Raw genomic sequence first — 17449 nt, forward strand, 5'->3', positions numbered from 1 at the left:
CTCTTTTCTTCTTAATAATCTATTATTTTAAAAATAATTTATTTAGAAATAGGGTTTAATAGCCGGAAGAGCCTAATACTTCTATTAAATCCGGTATATTCTCAACGTCCCTTAAAAATCCGTAGGAGGGAATAATTCTTATATTAAATTGTACTTATAATTATAGTAAATCTCTAAAGTAAATAACTTTTAATTAATAGAATAATATAAATAAAGGAAATTAGTAAAATAGATTTGTAATTTCGAGAAAAGGATTAACTCTAAAGGTTAAGTATATTGGGCTTTAGGTAAACGCCTTAAGAGTAGATCGCTATTAATCGGGTAACTGGCCGGCGGCTTTCAATATCCGGGTATAGAAGCCTTTAATAGACTTCGGTCGTCTGGCGTATATTTAATAACTAATTTAGAATTAGTATAGATAAGGGGAATTTGACTATTTAATTAAAATATAGTATTATAATAGTTAGAAAGTAGTATTAATGCAATATAATTTCTATTTAGTATTTTAAATATTAAAGTAAAGAAATTTAATTAAGTACAGGTAAACGGCAGGAGTAACTATAATTCTCTTAAAGTAACTAAATACTTCATTATTTAATTAGTAATATATATAAATAGATTAACAAAATTCCTACTATCTCTATTTACTATCTAGCGAAACCATAACCAAAGGAATAGGTTTAGTAGAATTAACGGGGAAAGAAAACCCTATTAAACTTAATTTTAATTTAATATTATAAAAAGATATAGGAGGTATAAAATAAGTAAGAACTTTAACGTTAATAAAATACTACTACTCCTATTATTTTTTTACTTATTTAATTAAATAGGGTTAGATTTTTATCCAACTTCTAATTTTAAAGTCCTTCGCGGGCCGACCCAAGTTAAAAACATTATTAGGTAGGGAGTTTAGTTAAGGCGGTACATTTATTAAATTATAATGTAAGTATCTTAAGGGGGGTTTATAAAGAATAAAAATCTTTAATAGAATAAAAGGGTAAAAGTCCCTTTAATTTTAATTTTTAATATAAATATAAACTATAAAAGTATAGTTTATTAATTCTTTAATCCTTCGAAATTTGAAGCTAGAGGTGCTAAAAAAGTTACTATAGGGATAATTAGCTTATAGTAGCCAAATATTTATAGCGACGTTGCTTTTTAATCTTTCAATATCGGCTCTTCCTATTATATTAAAATAGAATTTAATAAATATTAAATTATTTACTTATTAATAAAGAATATAAATTAAATTTAAATTATTGTAAAATAGGTTAATTTTACCCTATTAATAACTTTATTATAATAGTAATTAAATTTAGTACGAGAGGAACCGCTTATTTAAATAATTAGTTTTTACAATTGTCCGACCGGGTAGTACTATAATACTACTATTTACTAAATAATAGTTAAATACTTTTAAATTAAAATTTATATTAAAACGCAATAATACCTCTAGTATATTATAGACGTATAAAAATAAGCTCCGGCCTCGTATCTTAGTAGGCGATTCCTCTATTAGTTTTAAAGTAGCTAGCGGTAATTTATATATTATAATTTTAATATACGCTAGATTAAATCCTTTATAAATAATTTAAATATACGAAAGGGTCCTATAAATAATAGAATAACCTTATTATTACAATCTACTAAAGGTAAGCCCTCCTTCGCCTAAATTTCCTAATAAAAAGGTCCGCCTAATAAGCGGGCATTTACTAGGGGGTCCCCCTAAGATTTAATTATTAAAGCCTAAGAGGGTGAAAGTACTTTACTAGAGGGAAAGTACAAAATAAGTAGGGATAAGAAGGGGACTTAATTAAATTTAACATCTCCCGAATTTAAATAATATTACTCTAAGGGTATAAGCGGGTTAAATATAAGGGGTCTACCATACTAATAGCCAACTTATAGAAGGCTCAGTAGCTATATATAATATATACCCAAGGAAGCGTCAACCAGCGTAATATATATAAGCACAGCCGGGCCGGACCTTTATAAATCTTAGTAACTACAGTAGGTAAAATAGGTAAAAACGATTAACCGAACGGTAGTAGAATAAGAACGATTAGGTAAACGAATAATTTTTAAATAAATTTACAATTCTAAATAAATAAATATATTCGCAACTGGGTTAGGTATAGCGCTAGGTAAATAAACGTATTCGAATTATATAAAATAGTATAAAAAAGAGAAGGTAAGTAAATACGTCCGGGCAGGTTAAATATATAAGGTAAGTAGGCGCGTTTAAATATAGAATTTTTATATAAATAGTAACTATATTAGGAAGGTAAGGGCGAAGGCTTGTATAGGGTAGGTAAGAAGGACCGAGAGGCTTAGGGGGGCCAAGGGGTTGCTTTCCAACTCCTACTAAGAGGGGCTTATTAAAGGAAAGGGTAGGGTGGTAGTAGGAGGGGGTAAATAAATAAAGAAGCTACGTAGTTGAATAAAAGTATTTATAATTTTTTTATTAAAAAATATAGTAGAGTAGGTAGGAAAAGGTTATATAGGATTATATTTTTATATAAAGTAAAAGTATAAAGGAGGAGGTTATCTTTTTAATTTTTGAATAAGCGAGGTAGTAGGTAGGCTACTTAGGCTAGGAATAGTTTAGTCTTTAAGGGGGGAGCGAAAATTTCTTTCTTCTTTTTTTTTTCCTTTTTTATTTATTTATTTTTTTTCTTTCTTCTTTTTCTCCTCCCTCTTTCTTCTTCCTACTTTTATCCTCTTTATTACTCTTCTTCCTCCCTTTCCTTTCCTCTCCATCTTCCTTCGTTTTAGTCCTTTTTTTCTTTTCTCTTCCTTTTTCTTTTTTCTTTTTAGCTTTTAACCTCTTTTTAGGGCTTTCCTCTCTTAATATTTCTTTCCTTATACCTCCAAACCCCCTTCCGTTCCCTTTTTTTATATTATATTTATATAAAAATAAAAAAGTAATATGATTAATATGTAAATAAAATAAAGAAGGTTCTTATTCTTCTTTTCTTTGTTTTTTTTTTTTTTTTTTTTTTTTTTTTTTTTTTTTTTTTTTTTTTATATATATTTTTCTTACTTTCCTTCTACTTTTTTACTTTTATAATATCTTACCCCCTTAGTAAACTTCTTCCTTTCTTTTTCTTTTTATTCTTCTTTTTATCCTCTTATTCTACCTCTAAATCTTTATTAAGTAAGGGCGTTTATAAAGTAAATAAATACTTTTAAAATAGTAGGAGCCGGATTATAATAAGGGTAGAGGTTTTTTTTATAAATATAGGAAGAAGAAGGTATTCGGAGGCGACTAAGTCGATTAATTAGAATTTATACGGTTTTAAATAAATTATTAAGGAAGGGTAGGTAAATAATTAATAGTAGGAAAGAAGAAAAAGAAGAAAAAAAGAAAAAAAAAAAAGAAATTTTGAAAGTAGTAGAAGAAGAAGGGTAATAGAATTTAGGGGGTATAAATAATTAGTAGAATAGGTAGGGTATTAAATAGTTTTAATTATATAGGTAGGGAGGATATATTGAAGTTAATATATTAATAAAAAAAATTAAATTAGTAAATATAAAAAGAAAAAAATAAGAGTAATATAAATACTTTTAATATAATTATAAAATATTATAAATTATATTAGAAAAAATAAAAAGTAATTAATTTTTTACTTAGTAGAAATATAGTTTGAGTAGATACTATAGGGTAAGTATATTTACTTTATATAAGAAAGGCGCGGCCGAAGTTAAAAAGGTAGAAGAGGGAAAGGTAGTGAAGGGTAGTATTTACCGAATATAGAGTAGGTAAGAACAATTAGGTAAGTAAGGAAAGCGTAATCGACCTTTGGAAACTAAAGTTTTAAAAAGGAAAATTGCGAGTAGGTAGCGCTTATTAAATATAGGGTAAATAAGAATTATAAGGTAAGTATAATGGACTTATATAAGAAAAGTAAAATTAAAATTAAAAAGAAAAAAGTAGTAGGCGGGTAATACTTACTAAATATAGGGTAAGTAGGAATAATTGGGTAGGTAAGGAAGGTGTAATTAATTTAATAAGGAAAGTATAGTTTTTATAAATTTAGAGTGAGATTTTTAAGAAGGTACGACCTAATTGAGTAGTTAGGTAACTGTAAATCGATTTTTAAAATTTCCTATATTAAGGAATTTCGTAGGAGTTAAAAAGTTGCAGTTTAAACCGTTGGGTTGTATTATCCTTAAATTTAAAATTAGAGGGTATATAAAAAGGAGCGGCGGAGAGTAATAAGAAAGAATAAATAATAAAACTATTTAATCGTCCTTACCTCTAACTCCCTTTTATAGGTATAAATAAAAATATATAGGGCCTACTCTATTTAGAAGCTTTTTGCAAGAGGACTACTCTAACCTATAGCCTAAGTACCTTCTTATAATAATTTATAAAGGAAATTAAATTCTAATTTATAGAGCGTTATTATTACGTAACTCCTTATAGTTTACTAGGGAATTAATATTAATAGCGCGAACTACCTTAATACCATTCTAGTAAAGGTTTTACCTTTATTGGACAGTATTTAAGAAGATCCTATAGGCGCTAAGGAATACCCTATAAGTATTGAAGGGTAGATTTTATAAATAATTGGCCATTAGTTAAATTTATTTATAAGTTATTAGGGGTATTAATTAATTAAGGAAACCTTCGGGTAAAACCTTCTATATTAGGCCTCCTCTTAGAGCGTATAAATAGTATACGAAAGGCACTCTATATTCTCCCATCCTCCTACCAACTATATTCTAGGGAATTTAGGAGGGGAAAGTAGATATATATTTTAAAGTAAGTTCGGCCCTACTATACGAACTTCGGACCGTCTACCTTTATAATTTTATAAATTCTTCTATTCGTTTACGAGTAGTTAGCCTTTTTAAGTATATAATAATTATTTAATTAATTCTATTAATAATTATATACTTATTTCAAAGATTAAATTATATATATTTAAATTTAAGTAATTAAATTATAAAATTGTAAATAGCTTATTAAATTAATTATAATTTATTTAATAGTACCTTATTATATAGATAACTATAGTAATTCTAGAGTTAATATATACTAAAAACCCCGACTTTGGAAGGGGTATATTTATTAAATTAAAAACTAATGCCCTTCGGGGCTAATTAGTAATTTATAATAACTTCTCGAATTATATAGCCTTATACTAGCGATAGTTTATTTAAATTTCTACCCTATTAATTTTCGACGGTTGGGTTTTGGCTAGCTATAGTAATAATAGGTAATGGAGGGTTAAAGTTTAATTCCGGAGAAGGAGTTTGAGAAACGGCTACTATATTTAAGGAAGGTAGTAGGTATATAAATTATCTAATTCTAATATAAGGAGGTAGTAATAATAAATATTAATATAGGGCTCTTTTAGGTCTTATAATTAGAATAAATATAATTTAAATCCTTTAACGAAAAATAATTGGAGGGTAAATTTAATACTAGTAGCCGCAGTAATTCTAGCTCTAATAGCGTATATTAAAGTTATTGAGGTTAAAAAGTTTATAATTGAACCTTGGGTTTAATCCGTTGGTCCGCCTTATTATATATATTAATTGGGTCGGGCCTTTTTTCTTGGAGAATTGTATACCCTTTACTAGGTATATTGGAGAATTAGGACTTTTACTATAAATAAATTAAATTATTTAAAGAAGGCCTATATTCGAATATATTAGTATAGAATAATAGAATAGAATATATAGTTTTATTTTATTAATTTTTAGGATTATTATAATAATTAATAGGGATAATCGGGGGTATTAGTATTTAATTATTAAAGGTAAAATTCTTAAATTTATTAAAAATTAACTATTATAAAAGTATTTACTAAAGATATTTTTATTAATTAGGAACGAAAGTTAAGGGATTAAAGACAATTAGATACTATTATAGTTTTAATTATAAATTATACTAATTAAGGATTAGACGGTATTATTTTTTAACCCGTTCGGTACCTTATAATAAATTAAAATATTTAAGCTCCTAAGGGAATATAGTTGTAAGGTTAAAATTTAAAGAAATTAACGGAAGGGTACTACTAGAGGTAGAGCCTACGGTTTAATTTAATTTAATATAGGGAAATTTATTAAATTTAAATATAATAAAGATTAATAAATTAAGAGTTCTTTCTTAATTTTATAGGTAGTAGTATATAACTGTTTTTAGTTAGTAAAGTAATTTATTTGTTTAATTATAATAACGAACGAGATTTTAATTTATTAAATAGTTTGTATTATTTTAGTAGTACGCTAGCTTCTTAAAGGGACTATCGGCTTAAGCCAATAGAAGTTTAAAGTAATAATAGGTTTATAATACCTTTAAATATTCTAAGCTGTATGTACGTTATATTAATATAATTAATAAATACTCCCTTAGCCGGAAAGTTTAAGTAATTTTGTTAAATTGTATTATATTAGGGATAGAGTATTGTAATTATTACTCTTTAACGAGGAATCCCTAATAAGCGTAAATTATTAATTTACATTAATTATATCCCTACCTTTTATATATACCGCCCGTTATTACTATTAATTAAATAGTTTAGTAAAGTTTCCGGACTAATTTAAGGAGGTTGGTAACAATTACTTAAGGCCGGAAAACTATTTAAATTTAGTTATTTAGAGGAAGTAAAAATTGTAATAAAATCTCTATTAGTAAATTAGTAGAAGGATTATTATAGAATTATAAAACTCTTATAAATTATTATAAATCTTATTTATATAATTACTTTAGCGTTAATAGTCTAGAAAAACCTTCGGGCCCTCCTAAATCCTTAAGTTTCCCGTTCGTAAGAGGCTACCCGCCGGAATACTAAAACTAAACTCTTAATATTTTATATCTTTTTAAATAAATTTTTAAATAAATTAAAATTTTTAATAACGGATCTCTTAGTTTTGGCATTAATAAAGAACGTAGCGAAATACGATAAGTAATATAAATTATAGAATTTAGTAAATTATTGAATTTTTAAATATATATTGTATTTACTAGTATTTTAGCAAGTATGTTTATTCGAACGTTATTTCAATTATTAAGTTCTATTTACGTTAGGGATCCGCGGTTATCCGCGGTCCTTTAAAATTAATAATAGGCTTATTAATTATACCGAGTATAGTAATTCTATATCGCTATAGTTGTACGGCAGGTTCTTACTGTAAAACCCCCTATTTCTAAGGTTGACCTCGGATTAAATAGAAATACCCATTGAATTTAAATATATTAATAAGCGGAAGAAAAAAAACTAATAGGGATTGCCTTAATAATAGCGAATAAAGCAGTAATAATTTAAATTTAAAATTTAACTTCGGCCCGAATTATAATTTATAAAGGAAGCTTTTAGTAAGGTACCTTCTAAATCCTTTAAAACGGGGCATTATAAAGGGTAAGAGCCCTATATAGTTGGATACCGATTTAATATAAAGCTCCTTCAACGAATTAAATAATTTAGGAATATTATTTAAAATAGGAGGTAAATTTCTTCTAAAATTAAATATTAGCTAAAGATTAATAATATATAAGTAGAGTAATTAAAAAATAAAAAGCACTTTAAAAAAAGGATTAAATAGTACGTAAAATTATTGAAAGGGAAGTATTTATAATTAGATTTACATTATTCCGATTATCCAGTATTCTTATTAATATATTTAGGATAATTTAAACTAATATTAATTTTAGTAGAGGGATAAAGGTCCGGGGAATATAGTTCCTCCAGGAATATTATAGTCTTAGGCGTAATACCTTCGTTGGGACCGAAGTTCGTATATTTATAAGGATATTAGTATAATAGTTATTAACGACCCGTTTTAAAATATAGATTAAGGAATTAAAGTTTTATACAAGTATTTAGGTATAAAACCCGTATATATAATAAAAGTGAATATAAGTGAGAGCTTCGGTATATTATTAACCGATTTTAATATATTTGGATAGATTTGAGTAAGAGCGTTAAACCTTAAACTTAAAAGATAATAAATTATATTTAGATAGGGTGAAGCTAGAGGAAATTCTAGTAGAGGTTCGTAGTGGTTTTGATATATAAATTGATTATTAAATTTAAATATAGGAGCGAAAAATTAATTGAATTATTTAGTAGTTAATTACTACCGAAATTTCCCTTAGGATAATAGTATTATTCTTTAATTTTATAAGGTAAAGCGAATAATTAAGGACTCGGGGGCGCTTTTTAACCTTTATTTATTTTTAAACTTTAAATATATAAGAAACCCTTATTATTTAATTGAATATAAGTATTCGAATATATTAATATTAGTAGGCTATTTTTAATAAATAGAATTAGTAATACGGAATAAACCGAACGCAAAGTTAAAGTATTGGAGTAGATATTTATTAAATACTATAAAAAACATTAATATATTTTAATAGTAGGATAATAATTATAAAAGTTAAAATTTGCTAAGGATTATATAATAATTTACTTACCGAATGTACTAGCCCTAAAAATAGATAGCGCTTAAGCGTCCTACTTATATTCCGCCTTTAAGGTAGAAATAATATTTTAAGGAATAGGCGGCCGTAGAAGTTAATAACGAAGTTTAGGGCGTAAGCCCGGGTCGAACAACTTCTAATATAAATTTTAGTAATAGTAATAAATATTTTAATAAGAATTTGAAGGACCGAAGTAGGGAAAGGTTCTATATAAATAGCGGTTGGATATAGGTTAGTCGATCCTAAACTATAGGGAAGTTCCGTTTTAAAGGGGTACTTGTACTTCGTATAGTAAAAAGGAAGCCGGTTAATATTCTAGTACTTAAATATAAGTTTTGTACAGCAATATAATTGAATGCGGAGACGACGGCGGGGGCCTTAGGTAGAGTTCTTTTTTCTTTTTAATAATTTATTACTTTAAAAATAATTTATTTGGAGATAGGGTTTAATAGCCGGAAGAGCCCAATACTTTTATTAGGTCCAATATATTCTTAATATCCCTTAAAAATCTATAGGAGGGAATAATTCTTACACTAAATTATACTTATAATTATAATAAGTTTTTAAGGTGAATAGCCTTTAATTAATAGAATAATATAGATAAAGGAAGTTAGTAAAATAGATCCGTAATTTCGGGAAAAGGATTAACTTTAAGGGTTAGGTATATTGGGTTTTGGGTAGACGTCTTAGGAGTAGATTACTATTAGCCGGGCAATTAGTTAACGGTTTTTAATATCCGGGTATAGAAGTCTTTAATAGACTTCGGTCGTCTAATATATATTTAATAATTAATTTAAAATTAGTACGGATAGGGGGAATTTGATTATTTAATTAAAATATAGTATTACAATAGTTAAAAAATAGTATTAACGTAATATAATTTTTGTTTAGTATTTTGAATATTAAAGTGAAGAAATTTAATTAAGCGCGGGTAAATAGTGGGAGTAATTATAATTTTCTTAAGGTAGCTAAATACTTTATTATTTAATTAGTAATATATATAAATAGATTAACGAGATTCCTATTATCCTTATCTATTATTTAGCGAAATTATAGTTAAGGGAATAGGTTTAGTAGAATTAGTAGGGAAAGAAGACCCTATTGAATTTAATTTTAATTTAATATTATAAAAAAATATAAGAAGTATAGAATAAGTAGGAACTTTGGCGCTAGTAAAATATTATTATTCCTATTATTTTTTTACTTATTTAATTAAGCGGAGCTAGATTTTCGTTTAATTTTTAGTTTTAAAGTCCTTCGCGGGCCGACTTGGGTTAAAAATATTATTAAGTAGGGAGTTTAGTTAGGGCGGTATATTTATTAAATTATAATATAAGTGTTCTAAGGGGGGCTTATAGAGAATAGAAATTTTTAGTAGAATAAAAGGGTAAAAGTCCTTTTGATTTTGATTTTTAGTATAAATATAAATTATGAAAGTATAACCTATCGATCCTTTAGTCCTTCGAAATTTAAGGCTAGAGGTACTAAAAAAATTACTATAGGGATAATTGGTTTGTAGCGGTTAAATGTTTATAGTAATATTATTTTTTAATCTTTTAATATTAGTTCTTCTTATTATATTGAAGTAGAATTCGGTAAGTGTTAGATTGTTTATTTATTAATAGGGAATATGAGCTGGGTTTAGATTATTGTAAGATAGGTTAGTTTTACTTTATTAATAACTTTATTATAATAGTAATTAAATTTAGTACGAAAAGAACCGTTTATTTAAATAATTGGTTTTTATAGTTATCTAACTAGGTAGTACTATAATACTACTATCTATTAGATAATAATTAAACGCTTTTAAATTAGAATTTATACTAGAATATAATAATACTTCTAATACATTATAAATATATAAGAATAGGTTCTAGCCTTATATTTTAATAAGCGATTCCTCTATTGGTTTTAAAGTAGCTAGTAGTAATTTACGTATTATAATTTTAATATATATTGGATTAAATCTTTTATAGACGATTTAAATATATAAAAGGGTCTTATAAGTAGTAAAGTAGCTTTATTATTACAATTTACTAAAAGTAAGCCCTCCTTCGTTTAAATTTCCTAGTAGAAGGGTTTGTTTAATAAGTAGGTATTTATTAGGGGGTCCTTTCAAGATTTGGTTATTAGAGTTTAAAAGGGCGAAAGTGCTTTATTAAAGGGAAAGTGTAGGGTAAATAGGAATAGGAAGGGGATTTAATTAAATTTAATATTTTTTAAATTTAAATAATATTATTCTAAAGGCGCGGGCGGGCTAGGTATAAAGGGTCTACTATATTAGTAGCTAATTTATAGAAGGCTTAGTAGTTATATATAGTATATACTTAGGGAAGTATTAATTGGTATAGTATATATAGGTATAGCCGGGCCGGGCCTTTATAAATTTTAATAATTATAGTAAATAGGGTAAGTAAAAGCGACTAATTAAATAGCGGTAGGGTAGGAGCGACTAGGTAGGTAAGTAATTTTTAAGTAAGTTTATAGTTTTAAATAAGTGAATATATTTATAACCGAGTTGAGTATGGCACTAAGTAAATAAGTACGTTCGAATTATATAAAGTAGTATAGAGAAGAAAAGGTAGGTAAGTACGTTTAGGCGGGTTAAGTATGTAGGGTAGGTAAGCGCGTTTAGGTATAGAATTTTTATATAAATGGTAGTTATATTAGGAAGGTAAGGGCGAGGGTTTATATAGGGTAGGTAAGAAGGACCGAGAGGTTTAGAGGGGTTAAAGGGTTATTTTTTAGCTCCTATTAGAAGGGGCTTATTAAAGGAAAGGGTAGGGTAGTAGTAGGAGGGGGTAAGTAAGTAAAGAAGCTATATAATTAAATAAAGGTATTTGTAGTCTTTTTATTAGAAAATATAGTAGGGTAAGTAGGAAAAGGTTGTACGGGATTGTATTTTTATATAAGGTAAAGGTATAAAGGGGGAGGCTATTTTTTTAATTTTTAGGTAGGCGAGGCGGTAGGTAGGCTACTTAGGCTAGGAATGGTTTAATCTTTAGGGGGGGAGCGAAAATTTCTTTCTTCTTTTTTTTTTCTTTTTTTATTTATTTATTTTTTTTCTTTCTTCTTTTTCTCCTCCTTTTTTCTTCTTCCTACTTTTATCCTCTTTATTACTCTTCCTCCTCTTTTTCCTTTCCTCTCCGTCTTCCTTCGTTTTAGTCCTTTTTTTCTTTTCTCTTCCTTTTTTTTTTTTCTTTTTAACTTTTAATTTCTTTTTAGGGCTTTCCTCTCTTAATATTTCTTTCTTTATACTTCTAAACCCCCCTCCGTTCCCTTCTTTTATATTATATTTATATAAGGATAAAAAAGTAATATGATTAATATGTAAATAAAATAAAGAAGGTTCTTATTCTTCTTTTCTTTGTTTTTTTTTTTTTTTTTTTTTTTTTTTTTTTTTTTTTTTTTTATATATATTTTTCTTACTTTCCTTCTACCTTTTTACTTTTGTAATGTCTTACTCCCTTAATAAACTTCTTCCTTTCTTTTTCTTTTTATTCTTCTTTTTATCCTCTTATTCTACCTCCAAATCTTTATTAGGTAAGGGCGTTTATAAAGTAAATAAATACTTTTAGAATAGTAGGAGCCGGATTATAATAAAGGTAGAGGTTTTTTTTATAAATATAAGAAGAAGAAGGTATTCGGAGGCGACTAAGTCGATTAATTAGAACCTATACGGTTTTGAATGAATTGTTAGGGAAGGGTAGGTAAATAATTGATAGTAGGAAAGAAGAAAAAGAAGAAAAAAAGAAAAAAAAAAAAGAAATTTTAAAAGTAGTAGAAGAAGAAGGGTAGTAGAATTTAGGGGGTATAAATAATTAATAAAATAGGTAGAGTATTAGGTAGCTTTAATTATATAGGTAGGGAGGATATATTGAAGTTAGTATATTAATAAAGAAAGTTAAATTAATAAATATAAAAAGAAAAAAATAAAAGTAATATAAATATTTTTAATATAGTTATAAAATATTATAAATTATATTAAGGAAAATAAAAAGTAGTTAGCTTTTTATTTAATAGAAATATAGTTTAAGTAAATACTATAGGGTAGGCACATTTATTTTATATAAGAAAGGCGCGGCCGAGGTTAAAAAGGTAGAAGAAGGAAAGGTAGTAAAGGGTAGTACTTACTAAGTATAAGGTAAGTAAGAATGACCGGGTAGGTAAGGAAGGCGTAATCGACCTTTAGAAGCCGAAGTTTTAAAAAGGAAAATTATAAATAGGTAGCATTTATTAAGTATAAGGTAAGTAAGAACTATAGGGTAAGTACAACAGGTTTATATAAGAAAAGTAAAATTAAAGTTAAAAAGAAAAAAGTAGTAAACGGATAATATTTACCGAGTATAGGGTAGGTAGGAATAACCGGGTAGGTAAGGAAGGTATAATTAATTTAATAAGGAAGGTATAGTCTTTATAAATTTGGAATAAAATTCCTAAGAAGGTACAACTTAATTAGGTAACTGGGTAGCTGTAAATCGATTTTTAAAATTTCCTATATTAGGGAATTTTATAGGAGTTGAAAAATTGTAGCTTAGACCGTCGGATTATACTATCCTTAAATTCGAAATTAGAGGGTATATAAAAAGGAGTAGCGGAGAGTAATAAGAAAGAGCGAATAGTAAAATTATTCGGTCGTCCCTACCTCCAGCTCCCTCTTATAGGTATAAGTAAAGATATATAGGGCTTACTCTATTTAGAAGCCTTCTATAGGAGGGCTATTCTAGCTTATAACCTAAATATTTTCTTATAGTAATTTATAAAGGAAATTAAATTCTAATTTATAGAGCGTTATTATTATATAGCTCCTTATAGTTTACTAGAAAATTAATATTAATAGTACGAACTATTTTAATACTATTCTAATAAGGGCTTTACTTCTACCGGGTAGTATTTAAGAAAATTTTATAAATATTAGGGAGTACTCTATAAGTATTGAAGGGTAGGTTCTATAAATAATTAGCCGTTAACTAAACTTATTTATAAACCGCTAAGGGTACTGGCTAATTGGGGAAGCCTTTAAATAGAACCTTCTATATTAAACCTCCTCTTAAAGCGTATAAATAATATACAAGAAGCGCTCTATACTCTCCTATCTTCTTACTAATTATATTTTAAGGAATTTAGGAAAGGAAAGTAAATACGTATTTTAAAATAAGTTCGGCCCTACTATATAAACTTCGGACCGCCTACCTTTATAACTTTATAAATTCTTCCGTTCGTTTACAAATAATTAGCCTTTTTAAACGTACAATAGTTATTTAGTTAATTCTACTAGTAGTTATATATTTATTTTAAAGATTAAATTATATATATTTAAATTTAAGTAATTAAATTATAAAACTACGAATAGCTTATTAAATTAATTATAGTTTATTTAATAGTACTTTACTATATAAATAACCGTAGTAATTCTAGAGTTAATATATATTAAAAACTCTGATTTCGGAAGGGGTATATTTATTAAATTAAAAACTAATACCCTTCGGGGCTAATTAGTAATTTATAATAATTTCTCGAATTATATAGCCTTATACTAATAATAGTTTATTTAAATTTCTGCCCTATTAATTTTCGACAACTAAATTTTAGTTAACTATAGTAATAATAGGTAATAGAGGGTTAGGGTTTAACCCCGGAGAAGGAGTTTGAGAAACGGTTATTATATTTAAGGAAGGTAGTAAGTATACAAATTACCTAATTCCGATACAGGGAGGTAGTAATAATAAATATTAATATAGGGCTCTTTTGGGTCTTGTAATTAGAATAAGTATAATTTAAATCCCTTAACGAAAAATAATTAAAAAGTAAGTCTAGTACTAGTAGCTGCAGTAATTCCAATTCTAATAGCGTATATTAAAGTTATTAAAGTTAAAAAACTCGTAATTAAACTTTAGGCTCGGCTTATCGGTCCGCCTTACCGTATATATTAATTAGGTTAGGCCTTTTTTCCTAGAGAATTGTATACCCTTTACTAGGTATATCGGGGAACTAGGACTTTTATTATAAATAAATTAGATTGTTCAAAGAAGGCCTATATTTGAATATATTAATATAGAATAATAAAATAGAACGTATAGTTCTATTTTATTAATTTCTAAAACCGCTATAATAATTAATAGGGATAATCGGGAGTATTAATATTTAATTATTAGAAGTGAAATTCTTAGATTTATTAAAAATTAACTACTATAAAAGTATTTACTAAAGATATTTTTATTAATTAAGAACGAAAGTTAGGGGATCGAAGATAATTAAATACTATTATAGTCTTAACTATAAACTATACCGATTAGAGATTAAATAGTATTATTTTTTAACTTATTTAGTACCTTACAATAAATTAAAATATTTAAGCTCCTAGAGGAATATAGTTACAAGGCTGAAATTTAAAGAAATTGACAGAAGGGCACTACTAAGGGTAGAACCTACAGTTTAATTTAATTTAATATAAGGAAATTTACTAAGTTTAAATACAATAAGGATTAATAAATTAAAAACTCTTTTTTAATTTCGTAGGTAATAGTATATAGCCGTTCTTAGTTAGTAGAATAATTTATTTATTTAATTATAATAACGAACGAAACTTTAATTTACTAAATAGCCTATATTACTTTAGTAGTATACTAACTTCTTAAAGGGACTATCGGCTCAAACTAATAGAAATTTAAGGTAATAACAAGTTTATAATACCCTTAAATATTTTAGGCCGCACGCGCGCTACACTAATACAACTAGCGAGTACTCCCTTAGCCGGAAGGTCCGAGTAATTTTATTAAATTATATTGTATTAGGGATAGAGTATTGTAATTATTACTCTTTAATAAGGAATCCCTAATAAATATAAATTATTAATTTATATTAATTATATCCCTACCCTTTATATATACCGCCCGTCGCTATTACTAATTAAATAGTTTAATAAAACTTCCGGACTAGCCTAAGGAGGTTAGTAATAATTACCCAAAACTAGAAAATTATCTAAATTTAATTATTTAAAGGAAGTAAAAATTATAATAAAATCTCCATTAGTAAATTAGTAGAAGGATTATTATAGAATTATAAAACTCCTACAAACCATCGTAAATTTTACTTATATAATTACTTTAATACTAGCGGTCCAAAAAGGCCTTCAAACCCTCCTAGATCCTTAAATCTCCTACTTGTAGGAAGCTACCCACCGGAATACTAAAACTAAACTCTTAATATTTTATATCTCTCTAAATAAACTTTTAAATAAATCAAAACTTTCAATAACGGATCTCTTAGTTCTAATATTAATAAAGAATATAGCGAAATACAATAAATAATATAAATTATAAAATTCAATAAATTATTAAATTTTTAAACGTATATTATATTTACTAATATTCTAGCGAATATATTTATTTAAATATTATTTTAACTATTAAACTCTACTTACGTTGGGGATCCGCAACTATCCGCAGTCCTTTAAAATTAGTAATAAGCTTACTAATTATACTAAATATAATAACTCTATATTATTATAATTATATAGCAGGTTTTTACTATAAAACCCCCTATTTCTAAAATTAACTTCGAATTAAATAAAAATACCCGCTAAATTTAAATATATTAATAAATAGAAGAAAAGAAACTAATAGGGATTACCCTAATAATAGCAAATAAAGTAGTAATAGTTCAAATTTAAAATCTAACTTCGGCCCGAATTATAATTTATAGAAGAAGCTTTTAGTAAAGCACTTTTTAAATCCCTTAGAACAGAGCGCTATAGAGGGTAAAAGCCCTATATAGTTGGATGCCGATCTAATATAAAGTTCCTTTAATAAATTAAATAATTTAGGAATACTATTTAAAATAGGAGGTAAATTTCTTCTAAAATTAAATACCGGCTAGAGATTAATAGCGTATAAGTAGAATAATTAAAAAATAAAAAATATTTTAAAAAGAGGATTAAATAGTATGTAAAATTATTAAAAGGGAAGCGTTTATAATTAGACTTATACTATTCTAATTATTTAATATTTTTACCAGTATATTTAGGATAGTTTAAATTAGCATCGGTTTTAGTAGGGGGATAAAAGTCCGAGGAACGTAGCTCCTCTAGGAGTATTATAACCCCGGGCGTAATACCTTTACTAGGACTAAAGTTCGCGCATTTATAAGGATATTAGCGTAATAGTTATTAATAACCTATTTTAAAATACGGATTAAAGAATCAAAGTTTTACACAAATATTTAGGTATAAAATCCGTATGTATAATAAAAGTAAATGTAAGTAAGAACTTCGGCGTATTATCGACCGATCTTAATATATTCGAATAAATTTAAATAAAAATATTAAACCTTAAACTTAAAAGATAGTAAATTATATTTAGATAGGGTGAAGCTAAAGGAAATTCTAGTAGAAGTTTGTAATAATTTTAACATACAAATCGATTATTAAATTTAAGTATAGGAGCGAAAGATTAATCGAATTATTTAGTAATTAATTACTACCGAAATTTCCCTTAGGATAATAGTATTATTCTTTAGTTTTATAAAGTAAAGCGAATAATTAAGGACTCGGGGGCGCTTTTTAACCTTTATCTATTTTTAAATTTTAAATATATAAGAAGCCCTTATTATTTAATTAAACGTAGGTATTCAAATATACTAATATTAGTAGGCTATTTTTAGTAAATAAAATTAGTAATATAAAATAAATTAAATACAGGGTTAAAGTACTAGAGTAGATGCTTATTAAATACTATAAAAAGCGTTAGTATATTTTAATAGTAGGACGGTGGTTATAAAAGTCGGAATCCGCTAAAGACTATATAATAATTCACCTACCGAATATATTAGCCCTAAAAATAGATAGTATTTAAGCGTTCCACCTATACCCCGCCCTTAGGGTAGAAATAATACTCTAAGGAGTAGGTGGTTGTAGAGGTTAGTAACGAAGCCTAGGGTATAAGCCCGGGTTGAATGGCCTCTAATATAGATTTTAATAGTAGTAGTAAATATTTTAATAAGAATTTAAAGGAT

The 17449-nt window shown here is 26.4% G+C and overlaps 7 non-coding genes across 7 annotated transcripts; all 7 read left to right on the forward strand.

The window, feature by feature from the left end:
- NCU15749 lies at positions 1-1523 on the forward strand. Its single transcript, XR_898060.1, has one exon. It is a non-coding gene; the product is annotated as a 28S ribosomal RNA (ribosomal RNA).
- Positions 1524-4879: 3356 nt separating this feature from the next.
- Positions 4880-6668, forward strand: NCU15750. Its single transcript, XR_898061.1, has one exon. It is a non-coding gene; the product is annotated as an 18S ribosomal RNA (ribosomal RNA).
- Positions 6669-6859: 191 nt separating this feature from the next.
- On the forward strand, positions 6860-7013 carry NCU17346. The gene has a single exon (XR_898062.1). It is a non-coding gene; the product is annotated as a 5.8S ribosomal RNA (ribosomal RNA).
- A 17-nt stretch (positions 7014-7030) lies between these two features.
- On the forward strand, positions 7031-10308 carry NCU15752. The gene has a single exon (XR_898063.1). It is a non-coding gene; the product is annotated as a 28S ribosomal RNA (ribosomal RNA).
- A 3390-nt stretch (positions 10309-13698) lies between these two features.
- Positions 13699-15491, forward strand: NCU15753. Its single transcript, XR_898064.1, has one exon. It is a non-coding gene; the product is annotated as an 18S ribosomal RNA (ribosomal RNA).
- Positions 15492-15682: 191 nt separating this feature from the next.
- On the forward strand, positions 15683-15836 carry NCU17349. Its single transcript, XR_898065.1, has one exon. It is a non-coding gene; the product is annotated as a 5.8S ribosomal RNA (ribosomal RNA).
- A 97-nt stretch (positions 15837-15933) lies between these two features.
- On the forward strand, positions 15934-17449 carry NCU15755. The gene has a single exon (XR_898066.1). It is a non-coding gene; the product is annotated as a 28S ribosomal RNA (ribosomal RNA).

Source organism: Neurospora crassa (assembly GCF_000182925.2).
Source record: "Neurospora crassa OR74A unplaced genomic scaffold supercont12.8, whole genome shotgun sequence".
Lineage (NCBI taxonomy): Eukaryota > Fungi > Ascomycota > Sordariomycetes > Sordariales > Sordariaceae > Neurospora > Neurospora crassa.